Here is a 21,690-nt window from a genome sequence, read left to right as displayed (position 1 = left end):
TTTCAGTAAATTTATACCAGATAATTTAAAAGGTCTTACATTTAGATGAAGCTTTTTTTTTGCTGAGAAGTGATATTTGTGTCAGCCATATCTGATCTCCTTGCTTAATATACCATTATATGCCAAAAAAACAAATAGTTTCTTTTAACCATTCTCCATGTTATTTTTGTGTTACATTCAACAATTAGGCAGACATGCATTTTCTCAAAGTTATGAATCTGTCCTGCACTTTGCACAGCATATGCTGAGCCATTTTTTTCTTTTAAGTCTCATTCAGAGCTTTGGCCTTGAATGACAAGAAAAGCAATATCTGCTTGCTTTTCAGTGAATAGATAGTTCAGAGTTCAAATTTCAAAAGTCTATTCTTTTCATCATTGGCACAAGTCAATATCCTTTAAATCAAGTCAGAAAGGACTAGCTACAGTTCCCTGAATGCAATTGCTCCTTGCTGAGTCAATGGAAAAACTATCTTTTGCTCTCTGAAAATCTTTCGATGTTCCGGCCATTTCTCAGCCCTGCAGGGTAAGAGGTACAAGGCAGGTGGAATCTTCTGGGAGGCAGACAATTAAGAGGCTGCCTTTCTATTCACCATCCATTAAGCATTGTTGGTACAGAGAAGAGGAATACTTGTGAACCATTTCACTAATACATTTTAGATTGAAGACACACAGTGCATTCTCCTGATGCTTTGGTCAATAATTGGCCACAGTAGCAGACAAACTTGTTTTTTATCTGAATTGTTATCTGTCAGATCTTGTGGTCAAACAGGTACTGACTTTGGCAACAAAATATTAATGATAACATTTCGAAAACATTTCATTGTTTTGCATCACTTTGGGATACCTCAGGATTTGAAAAGCATGGGAAATACAATATACTTATTTATTCCTGGAGAAAAAAAATGATGTTATTCTGATTCCTGATGGTTCAAGTGTTCTAAATGTAATTTTGATTTTAAGATTCTTTCCTTTTTAGTAGAGGAATTGACACCTGAGTTTGTGATTCACTGTTTGAGGCTACCATCTCCACTGGAAAGTGATTGAAATGATCTCATGAGGAAGTAAGAGCTATGGAATTGTAATTTGCATCTTGGAATAAAATGAATAAAGCATTGCAAGTAGGAATTGTGGCACATATTATGTGTGGGGCTGGGGGTACTGGATTACAATTAAGGAACAAATTCAGCATAAAGTGGTCCTAGGTACGGCAAACAGTCATTATACCGGTATGAACGCCTTCCTAGTCAAGTATCATTAATTTTCTAGATTGGAATCTGGGAAGCTTCTTTCATTTTTTAGGAACTTAGTCTGTATACATGGGTTTATCCTAACCTAACAATTACTGAGGCTCAATTGTTAAGGGCCAACAAAACCCACAAGAAAAACTAGAACCAATGCTAGTGTAGAAAGACAACCTCCCAAGAATGGCAGTGCATTGACAAAGTTCACGGGGATAGGAAGAGATGACTCAACTGCATAGCTGCGCAAAAACCACTTGAGCACATCTCTGACAACAAGCAAGAGGGATGAATCAAGGATGTGACAGATGATCCTAAAACTTGTTATAGAAATAAACATATAGAAATGCCATTTATAAAAAGAGTTTGAAAGTTTCCAAGTAATTTGTTTTTTTCAAAACCCTCAGCTACAATTAAGGCTAGAAACTTCCTCAGCCTCTGTGGATTGTACTCCACCATTTGGTGATCCAGCAAGTGATGATACTATGCCTTTAAGAGGTGTATTTTGTCCTTTTTTATGAAGAGAAGTTGAGGCAGAGGTACTGAGTAGTCTCTTCCAAGCCTGTAAAGTAAACGACTTGTGATGCCTTGTTAAAGATGAAACAATAGAAGTAACATGAAGGAATAGAATCAAACTCACACAGAACCAGGACTTTTGTTTTAGATTTCAGCAATTGCTGGAGTCTTGATGCTGGATGTGGAAGCTGTTATTCTTCTCTCTGTTACAGCTAAAACTTGAGGTTCTCTTCCTGCTGCTAGAATTGCATATGAAACTATTTATTTTACTGCATTTGCCTTTGCCACTGGTGTTTTTATGTGATGCTATACATCTCTATGATTCTATGACTCTATGGCTATGATGAAAGAAAACAAAAGTGTTCAGTGGCAGAAGAAATGGATTGAAATAGATGGTAGGATTGAATGTTTGCATAGTTAGAGTCAATGTAATGTATATCTATTGTAGTGTTTCAAAAGTGTAAGACAAAATGTTTTTCAAAATGATGCCATCTTTGTATATTGATGGTTCATTTTATAAAGGAGAGTGGTGTAACGAGACTATAAGTTTAAGAGGTCTTTCTTGTCCCTTTTTTATGAAGCGAGAATGCTATAGAGGAGACAAGCAACTGCTCTAAGTCCATAAAGTAAACAGATTGTAAGGCTTCAGTTTCGTTTTAAAGTTGGAACAAGAGAAGCAGCATGAAGAGATGGGGTGAAGGTTCCACAGAACCAGGACTTTTAGTTTTAGCTTTCAGCAGTTGCTGCTGTTTTGAGGCTGGATGTCAAAGCTATTATTCCTCTGTTACAGCTAAATGCTGGGGTTCTCTCCATGCTGCTAGAATTGAATGTGAAACAGTCTATTTTCCTGAACTTAACTTTGCCAAGGGTGTGTTTATGGGATGTTACTATATTGGAGCAGTTGCTGTATCATAGTTAAATTACCTGTTATACTATTATGTTTTTCAATGGAGTTAAGTTATTCCAATTCTTTTTTCTTTTATTTGTATTTTAGCTATAGTATAAGAATAAAGTGTATTTTGCTTGGGAACACAACACCATACACTTGCCTTTAAAAATAAGAAAAAGTTGGAGTCTGGGCTAACTTCTTAATATATTTTGACGAGGTTTGTTTGGTCCATAACAAGTATGGTTGTGCCCTTCAGCTTAATAGTCCAAAGTATTTATACCTAGAAAAGTCATGGCCTTGGGATTCCTGACTCCAACTACTTTCCTTCTTCCTTGCTGTGGGCTGAGATTCCTTCTTTTATAACTTATTCAGGAACTTTGGCAATAGCTTGCAACTTGAAGAGAATGAAAAGGAAATTGGATGGGATGCATAATGGGTTACTGATCTGCAATAATTCTGTAATCTGACAATAGATTAATTGTTCATCCACTCCACTCTTCTCCAATTTCCCCTTCATTTTCATTCAGAAACTCTTGACTAAGTTAAAAGAATGCGCACATTTTCATATGTAAATACCTTAAGATTTTTTTAAAAGTTGTAATATTATTCGTGGTTTTACTATACAGACAGATAATTGAATTTGTTGTATTGTGTTGGTGTCAACCTTGTTGCCTGCATTGAGAAAGATTTGGATTTTAAGCCTGTTGAATGCTGCTGCTTTTCTTCTTTTATGGCAGTATTAAGTTTCAAAACTTACGGCTGTGAAAAATCTTATTATCTAATAATTTAAATTAGAAATGGTCTCCTTGCTGAAAGTACATAGAATTTCAACTTACTGTAGTTTTCTAGGTAGATAATTGCTTGCATTATAGTTGCCTATTAGTTGTTTTTCTCCTTATTGAAATATCCTATTTTGTACAGATGTTGGACTTTCATGCCTCTTGTTCTCACTGCATGTGAATGGTGGAAGTCATCATAAGTTCAGTGAATGGCTGAAAGGATAAGTTTGAGTTATTTATCAACTTATAATTAAATTACAACTTGTTCAATATAATACAGATATTGTATTTATTTTAAAAGTCAGTTGGTAAGTTGATCTGGCTTTCTGTTCATTTATATTTTGTAATTATTAATCAGTTAAAATTTATTTCAGAATTTATTTCTTGTGAGTAAACCATTGACCAACTCAAGCTGTAACACACATCTCTGGAAGGCCTGTATTAAATAATGTACATACAGCCCTATGTGAACTTCCTCTGTCTCAATCCTCCACTCATTGTACATTCTCCATTTCAGGCACAATCCCGAATAATCAGAGGCATAAATCGAGTTCCTTGTGCTTTGAACATAATACATTTGCACTTTACATTTTAATCAACTGAGTTCAAAACTTTACCATTGAGAATTAATTATAATGGTCACACAAATTATAAGATCATTACAAGATTTGTAACTAATTACTAAGAAACTGTTATGCTGAAGTTTCATGTAGAGCCTCAGTTCATTATTAGTAGTACAGTTGTAAATGTGTTCTTTACACATCCGGTTATGACTTTGCTGTAAATAAGCAACAAAGGAATGCATTACCATGAGAATTATTGATTCACTTTCGAATCTAAGCAGCCTTGATTCTACCCAGTCTATAGTTTTGGTATACTTGTTCCTTATTTTTAAATATGATGTTTAATAATTATATCTAAACATACAATCTTAATTCGCAGTTTTCAACTGTGAACAATGCTAAAGCACATTCAGTAAGAAAGGTGGGGAAAAATGGAAAAGGTGTTCAATGGAGAGAATAGAATTGGTTACAGAGCTGTTTATTTATGCAGGAGTTTGATTGGCTAACTGTTACATTCTCACTTCATATGATCTTGTTCAACTCTTAAAAACTGTTTGAAAACTGACAATGCCAAGTACAAGAGACTGCCCCAATAATGATTGTGTGGGCATTGGGTAGAGCGAGAGAGACGATAAACGACAGCATAAAGGGGGCTGACATTTTAAAAACGTTTTGGAAGTCTTTTGTGGATTCAGAATGATTTTAGTTGCAATGTAGACAGCAGCTCTGTTTTGTTTATGGCTGAAACTCTCTCTAATAGTGCTACATGTGTACTTACATCACATTCACCACAGTGATTCAAGAAGGCACCTTACCATTACCATCACAAGGGCACTTGTGTATGCATAATAAATGCTATAACCAGCTGATGTGCATCTTGCCTCCAGTAGGTTATTTGTAGCTGATGTGATGATTTTTCTATGATCTACTGTAACATAAGCAATAGACATAGGTAATGTGGCATGAAAGATCCAACTTAAGTTCATTACAGGTTACTAACGCATATACAAATACTACATTTACAACCACATCTGTGTCTGCACTAACATTGAACTAGCCAATTGCAAGGGTAGCATGCTTCTATCAGCACATCATGCCCCGAGTTAAGATGAATTCTGAGATCTTTATATCCTCAATTCACAGGCTTTGATATAGTGATGGCATTTTTTAAAGATATGCTGACATATTGTGTGTAAGACATTGTACAACAGGCAGGAGAAAGTGAGGACTGAAGATGCTGGAGATCAGAGTCGAGAGTGTGGTGCTGGAAAAGCACAGCAGGTCAGGCAGCATCCGAGGAGCAGGAGAATCGATGTTTTGGGCATAAGCTCTTCATCAGGAATGTATGTAAGGATACGAGTGAGAATGGGTCATGTCTTTTTGTGGCTAGTTGATGTTCATGTATTCTGGTGGCTTGTGTTCTGCCTGTTTGTCCAATGTCATGTTTATTACAGTTCTTGCAAGGTATTTTGTAAATGACATTAATTTTGCTTGTTGTCTGTTTCGGGTCTTTCAAGTTCATTAGCTGCTGTTTTTGTGCGTTCTATTTTAACAATATTAAAACACCTTCCATATTAGGTGAAGACTGATAAGCAGGACAAAGACTATTTTTAGAAAGTGGCTAAGTTACCTGGTGTGGAAGGCTTAATGCCTAGTTTCTAAGGAAGGGAGCAAAATAAACAATGGGTCCTGTCATAATCTTATTTACAGGAGTAGTGTAGGAGGATTGTAAAGTGACATTCTTCCAGAAGAATGTAATGGCATTTGAAGTAACTATAGTCAGCTTATATCAATGGTGGGTAAATTTTTAAAAATTGTAATAATGGAAAGAATCACTCGAAATATATTTATCTAATTAAGGAGACCCAGAGTGGAGTCGTAAAAGGCAGATTGTGTTTGACACAAAATGAATATGAACAGAGTCATAAGTCATGGAACTGAAAAGCATAGAAACAGACCCTTCGGTCCAATTCATTCATATCGACCAGATATTCTAAATTAATCTAGTCTTATTTGTCAGCACTTGGCCAATATCCCTCTCAATCCTACCTATTCATATACCAATTCAGATGCGTTTAAATGTTGCTATTGTACTCACCTCCACCAACTCATCTGGCAGTTTATTGCATAAATACATGAAAATTTTGCCCTTTAGTTCCTTTGAAATCTTTCCCATCTCACCTTAAATCTATGCCCTCTAGTCTTGGACTCCCCTACCTTGAGGAAAAAGAGAAAATCATGCCCCTCATGATTTTATAAACTTCTGGATGGTTGCCCCTAAGCCTCCGACTCTACAGGGTAAATATCACGAGACTATTCAGCTTCTCCCTATAGCTCAAATCCTCCAGCCCTGGCAACACCCTTGTACATCTTTTCTGAACCCGTTCAAGTTTCACAACATCTTTCCTACAGCAGTAAGACTAGAACTGAATACAATATTCCCAACACCTATGCTTAATGCACTGACCAATAAAGGCAAGCATACCAAATGCCTTCTTCACTACCCTGTTTACCTGCAATTCGACTTTCAAAGAGCTATGAACCTGCAGCCCAAGGTCTCTTTATACGATAACATTCTCCAGGATCTTATCATTAAGTGTGTAAGTCCTGCCCAGATATGCTCTAACAAAATGTAGCACTCACATTTATCTAAATTAAACTCCATCTGCCACTCCTTGAGCCATTTGTCCATTTGATCAATTGTACTCTGAGGTAACATTCTTGGCTGTTCACTACACCTCAAATGTTGGTGTCCTCTGCAAACTTACTAACCATACTTCCTATATTCACATGCAAATCATTTACATAAATGACAAAAAGCAGTGGAGCCAGCACTGATCTTTGCGGCACACCATTGGCCACAGGCCTCCAACTGAAAAGCAACCACTCGCAGTCTCCTATCTTCAAGCCAGTTCTGTATCCAGATGGCTATGTCTCCTTGTATTTCACGTGATCTAACCTTGCTAACCAGTCTACCATGTGGAACCTTGTTGAATACCTTACTGAAGTTCATATAGACAACATCCACCGTTCTTCCTTTATCGATCTTTTTTGTCACTTCTTCAAAATCAGATATTGGAATGCAGAATAAAATTTATAAATTTGCCAATGATACTGAACTTTAACAGAATTGACGACAATGAGACATAAATATGCTAACAGAATTCAGAGATAAGTATCAGATGAAGGGATGAATTTCTGTTCTTGGGTCAGGAGCCCATGAGGCCAATTCTCAACTCCCCAAACCAAACCCAAGAAAGTGATCTGGAAGACCAGGTTTTCATTTTGATGTGGTTCCTTGGCAGCCAAATCTAGTGACAGTAGAGGCAACTGGGGGAAAAAGTCTGGCCCCAAGCAGCAACACTATATTGGAATAATTTTAAAAAATGACCAAGACAGAAAACAGTCCTTCATCCCTAATCTTTTCAGGCTATAAAGAGAAGAGTAATGTGTTGCATTTTGGCAGAAAGGAATGGGAGAGGCAATGTAGATCTCATGGCACAATTCTGAATAGTGTATAAGGGCAAAGGATCAATGTGTTCATGTGCATCGGTCTTTGAAAATGGCAGGCCATATTGAGAGAGTAATTAGCACAGAACGTGGGATGTTTGATTTCATAAACAGAAGCATTGGTTGCAAAAACAAGGAAGTGATATTGAACTGTTAGTAGAACCTAACTCTAGTTAAGTTACCTCTGGAGTGTTGCATTTAGTTCTAGTCACCGCAGTTTAGTGAGGATGCAAGGGTCCTTGAGGAGGTGCAGAGGAAGTTTAACAGAATAGCTGCAGGCATGAGTGATTTTAGCTGCAGGGATACATTAAGGGAATTGGGGTTGCTCTTCTTGCAGCAAACAATATTGAGAGGAGATTTTATAAAGGAGTAAAATAATATGACAGATTTGGTGAATAAAGAAAAGCTGTTCTTATTAATCAATATGGACTAGAGAAAACAGATTTCATATTTTAAGCAAGAGATAATAGTTGGATTTGGATGATTGGATGTACAGGGGAACCATTTTACTCAGTGAATGTAATGACCTGGAATTTGTTGCCTATAAGAAAAGTGAAAGTAGAGAAGATGAATGAAAACAAGAAGAAATTGAGAGAAATATTCTTGCAGGGCTTTGGAGAAAGAGAGGGAATGAAATTGAGTAGATAGTTCCAAAAATGTCAGATCAATTAAATAAATCAAATGACTTCCCTCTTGTTTTGTTATGATTCTCTTTAATCAGTCCATTCGTATTGAGGATGACCTGCTTCCAATCCACTGAGTTGGATGAAAAGTCCAATGCAGCATCTGCAGATTCTGCCACATGCAGGGCAGCTGGTGCTTGATGTTTGGGGAACATACGGTGTTTAGGCTTTGTTCATCATTTCAATGCCTCAACTTTGACTCTACATGCTGAGGAAGTCTTTTGAGATGTTTAGTATCTTTTCAATATTTAAACATTTTCCATAAAGCAGGAACTGTTATATGCTGATGAGATTGTTTGATCTTCTCTGGCGTCTGGCTTCAAATTCCTGGATCTCCAGAGCATGTTACTGCACTGAACCAGACTGAAAAAAATGAAAGAGTGTACTGTGGTCCAGGCTCATCTATTACATTTTTCTTTGATTGACTTTTAAGCTAGGCCATGAATTCCTAGACTCATTTTGGCATCAAGGAGATGTTCTGCTTTGGACTGCATTTGGAGTGTTTCTCAACTTGGAGAGAAGGTTCATAGCTCCTTGAGAGTAGAGTCGCAAGTAGATAGGATAGTGAAGAAGGTATTCAATATGCCTTCCTTTTTTGTTCAGAGTATTGAGTCCAGGAGTTGGGAGGTCATGTTGAGGCTCCAGGACATTGGTTAGGCCACTTTTGGAATATTGCGTGCAATTCTGGTCTCCTTCCTATCAGAAGGATGATGTGAAACTTGAAAAGGTTCAGAAAAGATTTACAAGGATGTTGCCAGGGTTGGAGGTTTTGAGCTGCAGGGAAAGGTTAAATAGGCTGGGGCTGTTTTCCCTGGAGCGTCGGAGGCTGAGGGGTAACCTTCCAGAGGGGCGTGAATAGGATAAATAGATGAGGTCTTTTCCCCAGGGGGTGGAGTTCAGAACTTGAGGGGTATAGGTTTATGGTGAGAGGGGAAAGATATGAAAGAGACCTAATGGAGAACCTTTTCACGCAGAGGGTGGTACATGTATGGAATGAGCTGCCAGAGGATGTGGAGGAGGCTAGTACAATTTAAACATTTAACAGGCATCAGGGTAGTTATATGAATAAGAAAAGTTTAGAGGGATATGGGCCAAGTGCTGGTAAGTGGGATTAGATTAGGTTGGAATATCTGGTCGGCATGGATGAGTTTGATGGAATGGTCTGTTTCCATGCTGCACATCTCTATGACTCTATGACTATCAGGTCCAATTTCTTCCTCTGGCTTACGATGTTTCATGACATTTGAAATATCTATTGCTCTTAGACTAGCACTGTAAGGATTGAGAGACCACTATACTCACAAAAGGTTAAGTCATAAGATAATAGCCCTTGGCGTTGAAAGTAATATAATGGTGTGGATAGGGAATTGGCTGATGAGGGAATGGGAATAAAGGATCATTTTTCAGGTTGGGGATTTGTAACCAGTGAGATTACGCAGGGAACAGTTTATACTAATGACTTAGAAGAAAGAAGTAAATATATTGTCACCAAAGTTGTAGATGGCACAGTTGGTGGAAAGACAGGTTGCAAGAGAGATACAAATTGTCAAATTGTTTGCAGAGAGATATTGATAGGTCAAGTAAGTGGGCAGAAAGTTGGCAAATGGAGTATAGTGTGGGAAAATGTGAAGTTGTTCATTTTGAATGGAGAACAAAAGAATGGAATATTACTTGAATGGAGAAAAGCTGCAGAAAGCTGCAAAACACACAAGTACAGCAGGAAATCAGGAACACTAACAGAATGTTGGTGTTTGAGACTAAATCTGGAATATTCTGAGCAGTTTTGGTCCCATTATTTAGAGAAAGATTTCACTTCATTTGAGATAGTTCAGTGAAAATTCACTTGGATGACCCCTGGTATAGAAGGATCATCTTATGATCAAAAATTAAATAGGTTGGGACTCTACTCATTGTAATTTTGAAGAATGGGAAGTGATCTAATTGGAACATATATGGGATTAAGGGGTTTGACAGGGTAAATGCTGAGAGGATATTTCCCCTCATGGGAATGTTCTAGCACCTGAGGGCAAGGTCTCAGAATTAAGGGATACCAATTTAAGACTGAGATGAGGAGGAGTTTCTTCTGTAAGAAGGTTGTGAGTCTTTGGAACCCCTTGCCACAGAAAGCTGTGGGGCCAGAGTATTGTATATATTTAAGGCTGAGTTTGTTAGATTCTTGATCAGTAGGGGAATCATAGGTTATAGGGAAGAAAGCAGAAAAGTAGATGCAAGGAATGTCGGATCAGCAGTGGCCCTATTGGAAGCAGAGAAAGTTCGCAGTGGTGAATGGCCTACTCCTGTTCTTATTTCTTATGGTTTTATGACATTTAGCAGCAAAGGCATAGACTTGATTGCCTGTTCCACAAACAGGTCATGGCCCTTCTGTGTCTTAACTCTAGTTATCCATCTTGGTCTCCATACCCTTGCCTTCTTCATAAACTTGCCAATCAAAAATTTATTTATCAATTTATTTGCTTTACTTCTATATATCAGTATGTCTGTCTGTCTGCTTGCTTCATGACAACATGGAATATATTTTGCTGTAGCCTTACTTTTGTGTGCTAGCACATCTCTTTGAGTCTGGAAGCTTAGCAACAAGCTTTGCACAATATGTTCAGATCAAACCTTTGAAATGTCTATTTGTAGCATGCACCATAGTAACAGTTTTTTTAACCACTTAATAAGTTAATCCTCTCAGAGTTGAGCATGCAGCCTAGCAACATGCTATTGCCTAATTTAAAACATTAATTTTATAAAATCTCAGCATGATCATTATGAAACAGAGCAAGAATATGGAGGAAAATAGAATTGTCTCATACTTCAGTATGACTGTATTTTTCTAATTATCAGATCCTCTTGATTCTACAGTCTAAAGAATAAGACATAACCTTCTGTCGAAGATCGTTTACATGCAATTAACCATTTCAGGATCACAATTATAGGGCAGAATCTTCTCAGCCACTGAATGACATGGGCATTGATGAGAATGTTATGAAAATAGGGTGAAGTTATCTTAAGTTTCTTGACATTGAGAGCCAAGAGTCACAGTCTCCAACTAAGTCTGAACAGCGAGATGAGATTCTCACTAATGAGTATTGAGAGGCTTATTTGTATGCATTAGCAACTTATTAGTACTTAATCTTGCCAATGTGAGGCTCCGTAAAGGACATTAACACTAAACAGAAGTCCATACAGTACAGTTGAAAGCTATCTGAGAAGACTAAATACAGTAAGAAGATGTTAAGTACGGATCTACTGCGTGGTGTACAAATCTTGGCCCAAAGCATTCGTGACCACACCGTGCAACATCACAAATCAATCCTACTAACGGTTGTAATGCACAAGTAACATATTGTGGTCATGCAAGGTTCATCATAGTTGCCGAAATGGCAATCACCTTCCAAATTTCCACAGCTTGCATTTAGCTCCATTGAGCTGCTCCCTTCATCCCTTTGAGCTATAACAGTTGTGTAACACTAAAAGTGGTGAGGCTCTGTCCCTTCACTCTTCTCACTGCAGCTAGAATGACATTCACTCACATGGCTGTTGAGAACATTTTTACAATGAAATGACAGACATAATACCTATGTAATGTCAGAAGGTCTCATTCGTTTCACTCCAATTGCATCTTAGTGCAGTTCTTGCAGCTTGGGTGGAGTGAGCCGGCCCTACAGTCGAGTGAGTTGATCTTGGGTGACTACAGGGTGTCCAGGAATCAGTGGCGTCTTCCACAGAGATAGAGGAGAAGCTGTTGAAAGGCTGCCATCTTGACAGGAGAAACCATGCAAATTCCATTGCTGCCTGCAGGAGGTAAAGGAGAGAATATGTTGTGAAAAAGGGTATAGGTTTGAGCATGTTACATTGAACATATTCACAGTGGCAGTATTGGGAAAGCTGCATGGCAATGGACAATGATTCTTATTGTTTGTTGGAGTTTGAAAGTTTTGCTATTACTATAGGAACAGTTTACAATCCTCACTGGGTCAGCCAATGATCTTGTCCTCATAGGAGATGAGAAGCTGGGTAATGGACACCACACTACCTGTCTTGGCTTTATTAATTTTACTGTGGGCCATTTTGTCCTGGAATGTGAGAAAGGGAGAGATTAATTGAGATGAAAGTGGCTGGTACAGCTGTTAATGATGATGAAAGTGGGTCAAAGATTGGGAAGCATCCCAAGTGAGTCAGTATGCAATGCAGAGGTCATGCTAGGTTTGTAACTGGGGGCCTGGGTAGGAAGAGCGAGTGAGGGAAGATGCTACATGTGATAACGAGAGTGGTGGACATGAGCCTTGTTGGAAGTCAGTTGAGTGGCAGAGTTCGAGTGAGTGTGAGGTAGCAGAGAGAAGATTGTGGCTTACTATAATGGAGTGCAAAAAGGTAATTGACCCTTTTGCAGAGTTGCTGCGTGTTCTTCTAGAAGGTGGAAATGGCACTGACCCAGTGATGGTGACCTTAAATCAGACTGGCAGGATCTGACGGTATGATCTCCTCTGCTAGTCCTGAGGAAACAGAGAGCTCCCTATCTGTCGACCAAGAATTCCAGGTCCCTGTCAGCAAAATGGACTGCCAATTTCTCTCTGTTTGTTGTGTTTGGGGCAGTACTTCAGACAAAGGAGCCATGCAGGACTGACAATGCTTCTTGACCTCGTGCACAACTGCATTTTAAGGATGTGGTGCATAGCTAATGAGGCAAAATTCAGGAGGACCTGAGAAATCTCATCAGGTCTCACAGAGAGATCACCTTCATGAAACTCCAAAACTGACACAGCCAATTTCTGTTAGATTCCAGCCTATAGTTCTGTTCAAAGAAATAAATCAAACAAGCTTCTTTATTTGATTATTCAGAGTACTTGACGAGAGAGAATGTCCTGTGGTTAAAATTCAGCTGTATGACATTTGCACAGAGCTGATGAACACTTTCATGTCGCACTTCTATTTCCAATTATTCTAATGAAGTTATTACCCCTACTATTCTTTACTTAGATTTGAATAAAGTTATTGCATTTCATAAATCTATACAAGTACTGTGCAATAGCCCCTAAATACAGTGAGTGAACTTTTTTATTCTTTGGTTTCTGGGCAGTAAGACAGAGTGAGGGTTAGGTGTTTGCTGAGGAGAACGTAGGGAAACTTTGTCACCTGTGGGTTTCGAATACATTGGGTGAGTTGCTGGAGAGTATGATTGGAAAAATTCAAAACTAGTTGCTCACCTCTATTTGACTAGGGATGGTGCAGAATGAGGAGTGCTTAAAATGGGAAACAAATCCACCTGGTTCATGAAACAAATCACCACGTACTGCAATGTGAAAATTGTATTGTTGGTCTTCTGGAAGGCTGAAATTATATGTAAATCTTTCTGTCTTTGAACCCATGTTTTGAATGCTATTTAAAATCACACTGTTTCACTTATTTTCTAATTTCCTGAAGTTAATAATGTACATTTTTTAAAAAATGACACTTTAAAGCAAGATTGTTACAACAAAAGAACATATATCCTCAAACAACATTACTGCATGTCATTTTTTAGTGAATGAAATTCTGTAGGGCACCTAAAAAAAATTAAACTCTTCTGATGCTACACAACATTAACAGACTTAGCCTTTCAACCAGATAACTAGAGATCTAAGAGTCACAAAGATTTCCAAACTGAAATGTACCTGCAGCTGCTGATGATTTCTACTGTTCCTGGGCAGACTACGAGATTTGTTGCTCTATTTTAAAAAACAAATGATTGAGAAACCTAACCGAAGGGTCAAGTCCCTGTGTGTAAGACTCCAAAAATGCTGAAGGAGTACAAATGATAACAAAATAAATCAAAGAGCTGCAATTTGTTAAATTGGGTCAAATGAATCCATAGACTCCATAAGAAAGGAAGCAAGGACCTGCTGACATCACTTTCAAGATCTTGAGATATAAATGAGTTAGAATAGAAGAGTGAGATGAATTTTGATTACAATACAGGGAGGACCTGGAGAAGCAGAAGAAGTTTAGGCCTGGATTAAGAGAGGCACAGATAGCTATGGCATAGAGGGAGACTATTTAGCCCATTGTGTCTGTGATGACTCTCTAAATGTTAAATGATATTTCCCAACTTTCTCCCCATAACTCAGCATATTCTTCCATTTCAAATGAAAATCCATTCCCTCTTAAATGACTCAGTTGAGTCTATATCCATGACACTGTGCACCATCATACCTTAATCACTTGTTCAGTGAAAATATTTCTCCTCGTTTCTCCATTGTTTCTTTTGCCAGTTACCTGAAATCTGTGTCTTCCCATTCTTGGTTTGTTTAACAGCAAGAACAGCTTTTCTCTCTCTAATGTCCATCCGGAGTATTGACATTGCAAACCATTGTGAAAGGGGAAACAGACTCTAGACCAATTTATTTGCTACTGCACAAATTGAATAGAGTGATTTGCTGCATCAAATTGGTTCTTAGAGTCATTATTGCTGGAACATTTTTTATCAGGAACTCTTTCAGTCATTCATGTTTATGTCTAATTACAACTAGTAAACTTCATAGCTGTTATTGCAAGATACCCAGATATTGTTATGTCTTGCCCCTGTCCAATGCCTTAAAAATGGGTAGAACAAGTACCTACTTGTACTGCAGAAATGCAGGAGAAATAGAAATGACTACATTGGCGGGCAAGTCAATTCACTTTGCTGCAAGTGGTGCATCAAGATTTTCCATTTAATATGAAACTCCTGTACTATTTTTATGACGATGTTAACCTGCTTAAAGAAACTGTGCAACATTTTACCTATAACAGCAGGCAATACACTTGATAAAAATTTCACAGCATGATCTCAAACAATTAGAGTTTTCTAACCACTTATTAAGTTAATTTTTTCACTGGGTTTAGAAAGGATGCTGCGAATCTTTTACTGACCAATTCATTTAATTTCAGACATTTCACACATGACATAATGTTGGGCCATTGAAGTATTTTGACTTATTTTTACTTTTAACACTCAGACCAAGGTGATATTTTAAAAGGTATCCAGAAATATCATAAGAAAAGGCATATGATTTTAAAATATGTTTTTTATAACCCATCTTATACTTCTAATGGTGAATTATGGCATAATTTGGAGGAAGTCTAATTTGCACAAAGAAATGCTGTTGACCATCAAAATCCCCACAGTTAGACAGAAGAAACTCCAGGTATTTATTTCTGGCAGATGAGCCGTGATACCTAACTTTTGGCAACTTTACTCAGAACACTCCATGGATGTATCCAAGAGACATAACTTTAAAATTGGAGCTAAACCACTGATTAGAGAAATTCAAGAATGCACAATTACACAAAGTTGAGATCTGAGATGCTTGGTGCAAAAAGCTGTGGATGCTGGGTCAACTGGAAGTTTCAAGGTTAAAATCAAAGCTTTTTTGTCATGTATTGGTATCAAAGGATATGGGTCAAAGGCAGACAAATGAAACTGAGGTACATTCCGAGAATGTTTGACTACATATTGAAAAACTAAACATCCTACTCATGCTCCAAGCATAAACATGCCCAAGGATATTTCTTCAGATCTGTGGCCTGGCAAATGAAATCTGTTGAGGGAATGCAACTGAATTCACTGTCCAGAATATGTAGAGAATGAGAGTGATATATTCTGCTCCTAAGTTGCCAAAACTCTGGGCTGCATCCCCCAATAGCATTGTGGGTGTACAAGCAGCAAATGGATTGCAGTGGTTCAAGAAGACAGCTCACCACCACATTCTCAAGGGCAGCTAGGGAAAGGCAATAAATGCTTGTCCAGTCAGCAGCATCCACATCCTGTGAGATTGCTTGTTTAGGTAATAGCAATGAGAGGGCGTACATGAAACAAGTAATCGCTTTAGCACAAGGTTAAGTTGAATAACATAGTCAAATCTCTCCTAAAAATTCTTTCTTTTCATTTACTATTAAAATATATATTGATTATACTCTACAATTTCTCAGGGTGAGTGGATTTTCTACTGTCTTGCACAGTTGGCGATACTTCATATGTTATACTTAACAATATTAGGCTATTGTTGTGGTTCTGTTCGCCGAGCTGGGAATTTGTCTTGCAAACGTTTCGTCCCCTGTCTAGGTGACATCGTCAGTGCTTGGGAGCCTCCTGTGAAGCACTTCTGTGCTGTTTCCTCCGGCATTTATAGTGGCCTGTCTCTGCCGCTTCCGGTTGTCAGTTTGAGCTGTCCACTGTAGTGGCCGGTATATTGGGTCCAGGTCGATGTGTTTGTTGATAGAGTCTGTGGATGAGTGCCATGCCTCTAGGAATTCCCTGGCTGTTCTCTGTTTGGCTTGCCCTATAATGGTACTGTTGTTCCAGTCGAATTCATGTTGCTTGTCATGGGACAGGGGACGAAACGTTTGCAAGACAAATTCCCAGCTCGGCGAACAGAACCACAACAACGAGCACCGAGCTACAAATCTTCTACCAAACTTTGAAAATATTAGGGTATTCCTAAATACAAAAATATTACAAATGCAGGAACACACCTGATGGCTACCTAATAAATGTGCAAACCTGGGAAAAGACATGCTTCGTCTTAATAATGTAGTCTTGTATCTCAAGCCCAAGCTCCCCTCCATTCCCAAACCACCGGGGCAGCACGGTGACTCAGTGGTTAGCATTGCTGCCTCATAGCGCCAGAGACCTAGGTTTGATTCCCACCTTGGGCGACTGTCTGTGTGGAGTTTGCACATTTTACCCGTGTCTGCGTGGGTTTCCTCTGGGTGCTCCAAATTCATCCCACAATCCAAAGATGTGCGGGTCAGGTGAATTGGCCATGCTAAATTGCCCTAGTATTAGGTGCATTCGTCAGGGTTAAATATAGGGTAGGGTAATGGGTCTGGGTGGGTTACTGTTTGGAGGGTTGGTGTGGACTTGTTGGGCTGAAGAGCCTGTTTCTATACTGTAGGGAACCTAATCTAATCTAAAACCACTGTCTTCAAAAAAGGAGGGGAAGGAGAGAGCATTTAAAGAGAAAGCACACTTGTTTGGATGCTTTTTGGCAAACTACAGATCTATTACCAAACATTAGCAGGTTTGCATGCCTCCGTGTGACTGAGTGACTATAACACCTGTAATCAATTCATCAGTTATAGGGACGGTAAAGGCAGCTGATGGTGGAGGTAGGTTAGATTATGCGTGTTAAGACAGAGTGATTATTCAGCCATCAGTGCTGTGAAGATCGAAGGAACTGACACTTAAATGTTGTTATTTAGATTCAACTGACAAACTATTCATGTCACATATATTTTAGATTCAGATCAAGAAACTTTCTAAATTGGACTCTAGGGTTTCCAACATGCAGCATGTGTGTTTTGTAAGGTTAAATGTTAAACTCAGAACATGAATGCTATAGCACCTATTTCCCTTAGCCTGTGAATTGTGTAATACTTCAGCAAATGGTGCACTTGGTGGTTTGGGGTTTAAAATTTGTGGTATACTGGCTATAATGTGTGGAAGCAGCTGTGTCCTAAGGCCATCTTCACATATATTGTACACGTGCAAGTGCACACACTCATGCACACTGAATAATTCAGATTCATTATTATAGGTTACTCATAGTCTGTGAACCAAACATTTCAGAGAAAATCTTACAAAGCAGCTGTCGTTTTCTTAGTCAGGTAACAGTAAGGTAGAAATTCAAGAACATTTGTGGCCCACTGCATTTATCTGCCTTCTGTATCACTTGTTTCAAGTTAAGATCAGCTATGGACTAACTGAATGACAGAGCAACTTAATGGGTCAAATGGACTACTGCTGCTCCCACACTGACGGTTTATTATTTGTTGCTAGATTGGGAGTACATATTTATTTGTTTTCTTCATTTATCGTGTTTTATCTCCCCTCTAAATTTCTTTGTTCTTCTCAGTCAGGAAATATGCAGTAGAGGCTGAGAGGAAAGAGAAGAGAGGAAATCCTGAACCAGCAACTTGCCCAAAACTCAATCATCTGTGTTGTTCTGTCTTATTTTCAGCACAATCTTCCATGTGCAGACTGACCTTAGCAATCATCCATGTACCCACTGGAAATCTACCAAACACCCTGGATGATGGACGTAGTTATTTCGCCTCGACAGACAAACAAGAGAGGATGTGCTTCTATTTCACAAATTTACTCACTTTGCATACAGAGACACAAAGTTCAAGATCAGGTGAACAAAACTGAAAAATCTTCTCCCTGAAGCAAAATGCTATTCAAAATTTGGAATTTTAATATGGGTCAACCAGTTATCAGTCTTTTATTCTGTGCACACATCTATTGTGCTGTTATATTAAATGTAATGCTCTGACACTTGTTTAAACCTGAATTAACTCCACAGAGGCCGATATCCCATGACTAAGTCACCAAGTTATGCGTTATACATGACATGGACTCTTGCTAGCTCAGAGCCGGCTTCTAAAGTCAGCAGAATCCCTGACACTTGTGTTTTTTTAATCTTTATTCAAATTTCCACCACCAGGAAGAAAGGAAACACCCAAGTAGCCAGTGACAAGCAGTGCCCTTGATATCAAAGGGCAATGCTGTGTGATCAAACAGTGAAGGGGAGGGCAGGGATTAAATCAAAATAGAGTTGGAGAGGGAAATAATACACTTCACTCCCTGCGGTGCCCACCTCTCCCTGAACAACTCCAGGGTGTTGGTGGACACCGCGTGCTCCTTTTCCAGAGATACCCAGGCTCTAACGTAACATTCATGTTTGTATTTTTGATTTTTTTTCTTTTCTTCTTTCCCCACACCACCGCCCAACTGTGGTAGTGCTTATTTTTTCCCCAGCACCCATGTTGTGTGTGTGCAGGTGTGAGACACAGTGAAAGACACAAGGTGAATGAATCTTTATTCAAATTTCCACCACCAGGAAGAAAGGAAACACCCGAGTGGCCAGTGACAAGCAGTGCCCTTCACAAAAGACAATGCTTTGTGATCAAACAGTGAAGGGGAGGGTACGGACTAAATCAAAATAGAGTTGGAGGAGGAAATAATGCACTCCACTCCCTGTGGCACCCACCTCTCCCTGAACAACTCCAGGGTGTTGGTGGACACCGCGTGCTCCTTCTCCAGAGACACCCGGGCTCTATCGTAACCGCGGAAGAGGGGCAGGCAGTCGGCCCTAACGACCCCCACCACGGCCCGCTGCCTGGACCTGTTTATGGCCAGTTTGGCCAGGCCCAGGAGCAGACCCACGAGGCGGTCTTCAGACCTGCCCTCCCTCCTCCATACCGGGTGCCCGATGATCAGGAGCATGGGACTGAAGTGCAACCAAAATCAGAGAAGGAGTTTTTCAAGAAAATCTAAAAGGGAGTGCAAACGCCCACATCCAATATATACATGGTCCACGGACTCCACAGCACCACAGAACAAGCAGTTGGGCTGGGAGTCTGTGAACCACGCAATCTGCGGTTGTAGGAGACCGCTGCGTGTAGCACCCTCCACCCCACACTTGTGGTTATTTTTTTTCCACAGACACTTCTGGTTTTTTTTCAGAAATCTCCTATATATATTTTTTTCTTTCCCCCACACTACTATCATCTGACTGCGGGAGTGCTTATGTTTCCCCAGCACCCATGTTGTGTGTGTGCAGGTGTGAGACACAGTGAGAGACACAAGGTGCACGAATCTTTATTCAGTTTCCACCACCAGGAAGAAAAGAAACACCCGAGTGGCCAGTGACAAGCAGTGCCCTTCACATCAAAGGGCAATGCTTTGTGATCAAACAGTGAAGGTGAGGGCAGGGACTAAATCAAAGTAAAGTTGGAAGGGGAAATAATGCACTCCACTCCCCGCGGCGCCCACCACTCCCTGAACAACTCCAGGGTGTTGGTGGACACCGCGTGCTCCGTCACCAAGGACACCCGGGCTCTAGCCCTAATGACCCCCTCCATGGCCCGCTGCCTAGACCTGTTTATGGCCAGTTTGGCCAGGCCTAGGAGCAGACCCACGAGGAGGTCTTCAGACCTGCCCTCCCTCCTTCTCCGTATCGGGTTCCCGAAGATCAGGAGCGTGGGACTGAAGTGCAACCAAAAACAGAGGAGAAGGTTTTTGAGAAAATCAAAAAGGGAGTGCAAACGCCCACACCCAATATATACATGGTCCACGGACTCCACGGTGCCACAGAACAAGCAGTTGGGCTGGGAGGCTGTGAACCACTGCAATCTGCGGTTGCAGGGGACTGCTGCGTGCAGCACCCTCCACCCTACACTTCTGTTTATTTTTTTCTTCTTCTTTTTTTCTTTTTCTTTTTTGTTTTCCTTTTTTTTATATATATTAACCCCCACACTACTGCCTAACCGCGGTAGTGCTTATATTTTCCCCAGCCCCCATGTTATGTGTGTGCAGGTGTGAATGTGTGTGTGTAGGTGTGAGACACAGTGAGAAACACAAGGTACATGAATCTTTATTCGATTTCCACCACCAGGAAGATAGGAAAACACCCGAGTAGCCAGTGACAAGCACTGCCCTTCACATCAAAGGGCAGTGCTATGTGATCAAAACAGTGAAGGGGAGTGTAGGGACTAAATCAAAATAGAGTTGGAGGGGGAAGTAATGCACTCTACTCCCTGCAGCGCCCACCTCTCCCTGAACAACTCCAGGGTGTTGGTGGACACCGTGTGCTCCTTCTCCAAGGACACCCGGGCTCTAATGTAACTGCGGAAGAGGGGCAGGCAGTCGGCCTTAACTGCCCCCTCCCCAGCCCGCTGCCTGGACCTGTTGATGGCCAGTTTGGCCAGGCCCAGGAGCAGGCCCACGAGGAGGTCTTCAGACCTGCTCTCCCTCCTCCGTACTGGGTGCCCGAAGATCAGGAACGTGAGACTGAAGTGCAACCAAAAGCAGAGGAGGAGGTCTTTAAGAAAATCAAAAAGGGAGTGCAAACGCCCACACACAATATATACATGGTCCACGGACTCCACAGCGCCACAGAATAAGCAGTTGGGCTGAGAGTCTGTGAACCACTGCAATCTGCAGTTGCAGGGGACCACTGCGTGCAGCACCCTCCACCCCACACTTGTGTTTATTTTTTTCTTCTTTTGATCCAATCTCCAAAAGGGGGAAAACACCCGAGTGGCCAGTGACAAGCAGTGGCCCTTCACATCAAAACACTCCTGTTTATTTTTCTATTATTTGCACTTCAAACCAAAGGGCAATGCTGTGTGATCAAGATCTCCTGTTTATTTTTTTTTCTTTTTTGTTAAATTTAACCCCCACACTACCGCCCTAACTGCGGTAGTGCTTATTTTCCCCCTCTCCCGGTTGTATTTTTGTTTTTTTTTACACTCAAGTTTCTTTTCTTATTTTTCTTTTTTTTGCCCCACACTACCGCCTAAAAAAAAAACAGGAGATCTTGATCACACAGCCTAACTGCAGTAGTGCTTATTTTTCCCCAGCACCCATGGTGTGTGTGTGTGTGTGTGTAGGTGTGAGACACAGTGAGAGACACAAGGTGCACGAATCTTTATTCAATTGCCACCACCAGCAAGATAGGAAAACACCCAAGTGGCCAGTGAC

General features: G+C 40.1%; 1 long non-coding RNA gene across 1 annotated transcript in view; it reads left to right on the top strand.

The window, feature by feature from the left end:
• LOC140493146 (uncharacterized) overlaps positions 1-18,334 on the top strand; it is a 63,727-nt gene extending 45,393 nt beyond the window's left edge. Inside the window, exon 3 of the long non-coding RNA XR_011963636.1 lies at positions 18,164-18,334. This is a non-coding gene — a long non-coding RNA (uncharacterized lncRNA). The remainder of the gene's footprint in view (positions 1-18,163) is intronic.
• Positions 18,335-21,690: the final 3,356 nt, after the last annotated feature.

The sequence above is a fragment of the Chiloscyllium punctatum genome, chromosome 2 (genome assembly GCF_047496795.1).
Source record: "Chiloscyllium punctatum isolate Juve2018m chromosome 2, sChiPun1.3, whole genome shotgun sequence".
Taxonomy (NCBI): Eukaryota; Metazoa; Chordata; class Chondrichthyes; order Orectolobiformes; family Hemiscylliidae; genus Chiloscyllium; species Chiloscyllium punctatum.
This window is presented reverse-complemented; position numbering and strand designations above follow the sequence as displayed.